Source organism: Triticum aestivum, chromosome 4A (genome assembly GCF_018294505.1).
Source record: "Triticum aestivum cultivar Chinese Spring chromosome 4A, IWGSC CS RefSeq v2.1, whole genome shotgun sequence".
In the NCBI taxonomy this organism is placed as follows: Eukaryota; Viridiplantae; Streptophyta; class Magnoliopsida; order Poales; family Poaceae; genus Triticum; species Triticum aestivum.
In genome coordinates this window covers 419,026,772-419,033,257 of record NC_057803.1, presented here as the reverse complement: position 1 = coordinate 419,033,257, position 6,486 = coordinate 419,026,772, and the positions used below count along the sequence as shown (strand labels likewise).

The 6,486-nt window shown below is 40.9% G+C and overlaps 1 long non-coding RNA gene across 3 annotated transcripts; it reads left to right on the top strand.

Moving 5' to 3' along the window:
• Nucleotides 1–996: 996 nt before the first annotated feature.
• On the top strand, nucleotides 997–5,089 carry LOC123086194 (uncharacterized). Of its 3 annotated transcripts, none has more exons than XR_006440646.1 (3): nucleotides 997–1,388; nucleotides 2,073–2,131; nucleotides 2,207–5,089. It is a non-coding gene; the product is annotated as an uncharacterized lncRNA (long non-coding RNA). The 3 variants fall into 3 exon arrangements; XR_006440645.1 differs by having other exon boundaries at nucleotides 999–2,131; nucleotides 2,207–2,634; nucleotides 3,635–5,089; XR_006440644.1 differs by having other exon boundaries at nucleotides 997–2,131.
• The last annotated feature ends 1,397 nt before the right edge of the window (nucleotides 5,090–6,486 follow it).

Below are 6,486 nucleotides of genomic sequence, written 5' to 3'. Positions count from 1 at the left end.
TATATATTATATATATAATAATATATATATATATATTTATATTTATATATTATTTTTTTCCTAATAATAAAGCACGGATTGACTTCGTGGGTTCACAGTCACAATATGCTTTTCCCTATGAATTTACGCTTTCAGTTAAAAAAACTCATATTCAAGGTGGTACTAATTTTTTTGCTTAGGTAATTTTCGGTTTCATCGGCTCCTACATCACGTTTCCCGTCGGGCACGCCTCCCTGCCTCAGCCCATACGTCACCTGCATGGGCCTCAGCCCACCGAATCAAATCCAGCAGCCAGACAAGCCGATAGAAGAGACAGAAAGAAAATACATGTGTCCATACACGGAGCACGGGCTCTCGCCTCCTTTCTCGCTCGCCGCAGCCACCACCTACGTCGGCCGCTTCTCCAGTGACCTCCGGTGCCGTGCAGCACGCCCCCGAGCTCCCCACGGTCCATGCCTCCCTCCCCTTCGGCCAGAGTCTCCGCTCCCGTCCTCTACCGCCCGCTCGCAAGCCCATCCCCCATGGCTAGGGTTTTGGGTAGGGCTTCGCAGCCGCGTCTCCGGCTGCCCCAGGTTCGTTCCTCGTTCGTTCTTGGTCTCCCTTTATCTAACTAATCATGTTTAGGTTTTTTAGGGGATAAACAAGGGGAGGTATAGCAGGGCGTTGGACATTTGCGGGAGTGGGGGAGATCAATGAGGACGAGGACTGTCTGGTGCACTGCTGGTGCGGGGAGGGCAGGGGAGAGGGATGGCTTCATGGGTTCATCCTCACAATACGCTTTCGCCCAGTCGTAATACGCTTTTAGGATTCGTATAGACAAAATCGTAATATAAACGAGGTGGTACTAATAGCATGATGTTAGCACGTTTTCACCGTCGCATCCTTTCTCACAAAGGTCGCTGTACTATTTAGTAATTCGGCCCGCAGTCCTCATATTAACTGAACCTGGAGCGGTACGAGTGATAGAATAGAAAAACAAACCCAGCCTTCCTCTCGATCTCATCTGGACATCCAGCCCCGCCCCGCCCCTCACAGCCGGCCGCCGCCGCCTCCTACCCCGCCGCCGCGCCTACCCCTACACCAAGTGCCAACACACCCGCGCCCATCCACTACCGGGGACCCGCGGCCTTCTACCGCCGGCGGCACTCGACGTCGCGGCCATTGGCGGCTCCCCGACCTTGCTACCATGGCGCCTCCGGGACTCCTCCCCGCTGCTTCCACCTCGACATTGGTTTCCCCAACCCCGCTGGCTTCGCCACCAGCCACTCCTTCTAGGCACACTCTATCTGCCGTCGGACCCATCCGCCTGGTTCCAATGGTGAACATCGCCACCACCCTATTGTGAGGCGAGGTGATGTTCTTCGAACTGCCGGCTTGATTCTGCCTAGGTAATTTCTTCTTTCTACTGTACCACTTCATAGAAAAATTTGACTGCCTAAAAATTCCCCAATTTGGTACACTTTTTTTTTTATCAGAGTGAGCTTTTCAACGGAAATTATACTTTGATCCTATCCAATCTTACTGTGACAGTAATATATTCCCCTTTCCTTTATATGAAAGGAAAATTGCGGCTCTTTATCATGTTGTCATTATATTGTAACCGTGTGCAAGTGTGTTCAGTTCAACTAGATGTAACTCATTGACATATGAGATTCCATTGGGCCTGATAATCTTGAATTTTGCTTCACAATTTAAAATGTAGTATTAGACCTAGAGTTTTTATGTATTACAGAACCTGTCCTATAAATATGCCAGTTACAAATAAAGGTGATATTGATGTGGAAACGCAACACACATGTAGTAGATGAATTGTATGAAGTAAATCGCCTTGGAATGATGGTTGCTGAATGTTACAATTATAGTCATCTACCTGGACGACCTTCAAGCACCAATAACTTAATCCTTTTAGGTTTTGTTCTTCTTTCTTCGGTACAAACATAATATTGTTTGGTGCTTCCCAATACTTGGATGTGAAAAATAAAGAAGTTTTACATTTTAAGAACTAATAGATTTTTAACAAGAAAATATGGTCCAAGTGGGACTACTACTTCTAAATATTTTGTCTTTCACAGAAGGGGATATCATACTTCTCCTAATCAGGATTGTTGTGTAACGGAATGATGGTAGGATGGTAAGAACTACATCCTTTTTTGGTATGGCAAAGAAAAAAAATACATCTTACCCATTAGATGATTTGCATCTGCAGCTGAATAATAATGGAAGAAAAAGGAGTACAGGCTTTACCTAATGTACCTACAGCAACAATGGGTTGCCCCACCAAACATCACTAGAGGACTAGGAAGGAAAACGGTGATTTCTCAATCAGGTTCTATTGGCCGTTCTAGCATTAGCATCATGAAGATTCTGGAACAGTGCACGACATGCCCAATCCCAAGGTCTTCCCTTAGCTGGTGAAGCACATGAGCCGGTGTCAAGCAATATCCCCTGTATACTTTGTCCTTGTGTTCTTTCCAGGTATGCATCCATATCAGCTGCATCAGGGAGCTCCATGCACAGTGGTACTACTTCCGAACGTGTAGAACATGCAATTGTATGTAAATCGCCTTGAAATGATGGTTGCTGAATACTGCATTATGCTTGATAGTCTACCTGGACGACTTCAAGCGCTAATAGGTAAATCCTTTTAGATTTTGTAGTTTTTTTCAGTACAGAGATAATTCTGTTTCTTGCTTCCCAATTTTTGGACGACAAAACAGAGAGGCTTTACATTATAAAAGTTACAGTAATAGATTATAAATAAGAAAATAAGGTCCAAGCCAGACTCCAACTTATAAAGGTTTTGTCTTTCACGTCAGGGGATATCATACTTCATCTAATCATGGTTGTCGTGTAACCTAATGATGGTTAGTTACTACACATCCATAGAGAAATTGAACATGGAGATATTCTCATGTCCATAGTTTCCAGCGATGAGAATGGGCTACCCGACATTGCTCGGCTGCTGAAACTGAGCAAACTTTGTGTAGTTATTCATGGTAGAAATTCCTACTTAAATTATCTATTTCGCCAGATTGAGAAACTGCATACATGCCTTCGTCAATGCGCAATCGAACAGCCGTCAGGTGGTGATGAGAGGACTACTAAAAGCAAGGGAAACACACTAGGCCTCCTTTGGTTTGGAGGAATTTTGTAGGATTTTCATAGGATAGGATTTCTATAGGAAAAATTCCTTCAGAGCTCTTTGGTTTGTACGAATGAAATCCTATTCCTATGGAGGATTTCTTCCTATCCTCCACATTTCATAGGAAAATAAACATTAGCCTAGACTCAATGGAAAAAATCCTATGGTGTGAATCAAAGGCCATCTCCTTTTCTATTCCTATGCATAGGATTTGAGATGCATGTCATCTCATTTCCTATGACTTTCCTATTCCTATGATTTTCCAATCCTATGAACCAAAGGAGGCCTTAAGTTTGCTATCCACAGTTTCTTCATAATCTAAATACCAGTGGCATCACAAGTGGGCTTCTCAATTAATCCAAAAGATCCATCAGGTTGCAAAGATAAAAACAATGAACAGAACATATCTGAAAGCGGCCCGAGCATCCTCTACTACTTTTGTTTAGATGTTATTTATCTTGCTCTGTGTTGACATATTTTCTTCTTCCGTAGATGCAAAGCATCCAGGATGTGATCAATCATATGCTGGAGAATGGCATTGAGACCTTACTTCACTGGATAATGGCATTTATATGCGATTCCAGTCCTTTCATAGTGCAGGTGAACTGGAAATTCTATCAAAGACAACTGTCCTTTCTTCAGTGTACATGCATGATATTACATGATTAAACATACCATTTTTAACTTCATTTAGTTGTCTATATTATGCTCTATGTGCTATTACCAACAAAAATAGTGTTACCTCCGTACCAGGCCTTCCAAATATCTTATATTTTGGTACGGAGGTAGTACTTTTAGCCTGCAAAGCGACTTCTATGCCCATTGTGGCAATAATGTGTTTGCACCACTGAAGAGATAACTTATTTTTTTCATTGTAAGAAACACATCATGTTTCTTCCCCATCATTTAAGTGTGTGCCATGTTATCTTTGTTCATGTTGCTGGCTGTACATTTTCAGTATTCTCAGGATATATCTGATTATGATGATGTTCCGTACTGCTCTGGAGCCGACAACTTTTTGGACTGCTCGATGTTTATAACCAATGAGACTACTTTTTTGGTTGTTGGCTGGAGCTATCACTATGACTGAAATTTTCTTTTCACCCAAGTAAATTTATATGGTCATCAAAAACCAACGACAGGTCAACACTTGTCAGCAGTTTGCAATTTGTATTACAGTATGCCTAAGCCAATGTTCAGACAATGTTGTTTTAGTTAGGAAATGTCGAAAACATGGTCATGATTTATGTAGATTGGACAGTCCCTTCAAACTGCAGTCTTTGATCTAGAGTGGACAATCTAACTATTTGTTTTCTTTTAGAAAATGACTATATGTTCCATGAATTCACTGCTTATTTTGGCCAGATCAGATTAAACTAGGTCTTGATTTCAAGGTTCAGTTAAGGCAGTTGGTGCAGGTTTGTTTGCTGTAATACTAACTGTGCTATTTAGACAGAGACATTTGCTCTTTCTCATTCCTCGACATTTTCCTTTGCTACCAAGATTTTTCATTCTAGGTTGTGGAAAACGCATGTCGCGTTCCTTCTACAAGTCGTCATGAGCTGGGACATAGAAGAAGAGAGCCGACGAGAAGTCGCAAAGCGGTTCGCTCCGGTGTTGCTGCCAATGGCGCTGCACAAAGTGCAGATTGCAGGCTAGATGCGTACAAGTCCGTCCCTACTTCCACGACGTGGAAGCAAAGGAAATTTAGTCAATTAGATAGTATATTTGGTTATGAAAGTTATCTTTTGAGTATGCAGTTTTGCCATCATTTTGTAAAAGCTTTGAGTTTTTTATAATGTAATTGTCTTACTAATCACACTTTTAATTGATTTGTGCCAAGGCTAATAGCCAAGTTATGCACAAACTGTTCATGTTTCCTTGATGACTGCTATTGTCAGAAGATTCTTTTCAGCATTTAAGTAATACCGATCCCACTTTCAGTTATGTGTGCAAAGGCCAGTAGCAAAATAATGACTGCTCCTTGCTGGTCGGATATTTCCTACTTCCAGGATATCTCATTATGCTTTCCGCAGCATGCTGATTTGTGAACGAGAACCTACATGATCACCCACCCTGATTTGTGAATTCGTAGTCACATCTAGACACTCAGGTATGCAATATGGTTTTGCTCTTTTGTGTGATTGTGAGCATTCCCCACTGTTTTTTACGATCAGAGAAAAACAAAAGAAGATTTCACTCTACAATGGAGGTCTTTCTCCCAGACATGTAATTTCACCTCTCTGATTGCCATCTATCTTTGATGGCGACAATGCTCTACCTCAACGCGGTCCAAGTCTATCTCCGCCAGGTACGGTGCCATGAGGAAACACCCAAGGTACATGTGTGTGTGGGCGCTAATATAGATTAACTACAGATATGTACATCGATCCCATCAGTGACCGCCTTGTAAATCAGCAGCAGCCAGCAGTACACAAATTCTCTTATAAATACTAAAAAAAACATCCTACTTATTTTAACTCAAAATTAAGCTACTATTGTTCTAAAAATAATAAAATCACTTGACTTCGAAAACAATATTCTGGTTGAATTTAAGGTGACTTGCATATACTTAATGCTTTAGTCTAATCTTTCAAAGTGGAAGTTTAAAATACTTATTTTAGATTTTATATGGTGGAGAAATTATTTGATTAGAAATAATTATGGATTTTTAAATAACTTCAACATTAAATGTTGTTGAACATGCTATAAGTTGGTGATGCTTGAACCGAAAACCGTCCATGATGCATGCATGTCTTCGTATAGTGTGCTAATGTATCATCGTATATTCTTGTCGTTTTCCTTTACCCACAATAACACATTATTCCGCGCATGTCATGAATAAATGGATTTTCGCTAGCCTGTTTGTATGTACTTTTTAAATCTACATGCAAGGCGTGTTGAAATAGACGAGCTGGAATTGTGGAACAGATTCCTAGATTGTATACCATTTTTCTAGATTAGAAGAGAATGTGATATATTTTTCTTCCGTTGCAACGCACGGGCCCTTTTGCTATAGTAACTCATTCTCTTCGTTAGGTGAGTAATCCAATATAGAGGTTTGCTGAATGGTAATACAAAAAGAGAACTTGACTAAATTGTGTAGCTAAATGAAAATGCTTGAGATGAGTTCGCATATGTAAGACAGACCTGCCTAAATTTAAATTCATATTTTATAGAATAATACTTTGAAGAATTAGCACCCTCGTGTGTGAAATGAAAGGTAGTGCTATTTGCATATGAAAAATCCAAGGAAGAATTAGCACCTAGGTGTGTGTGCAATGAAAGGTAGTGATATTTGCGTACATAAGTTTAGTACTTATAAGCACAACTTGTTGACACCA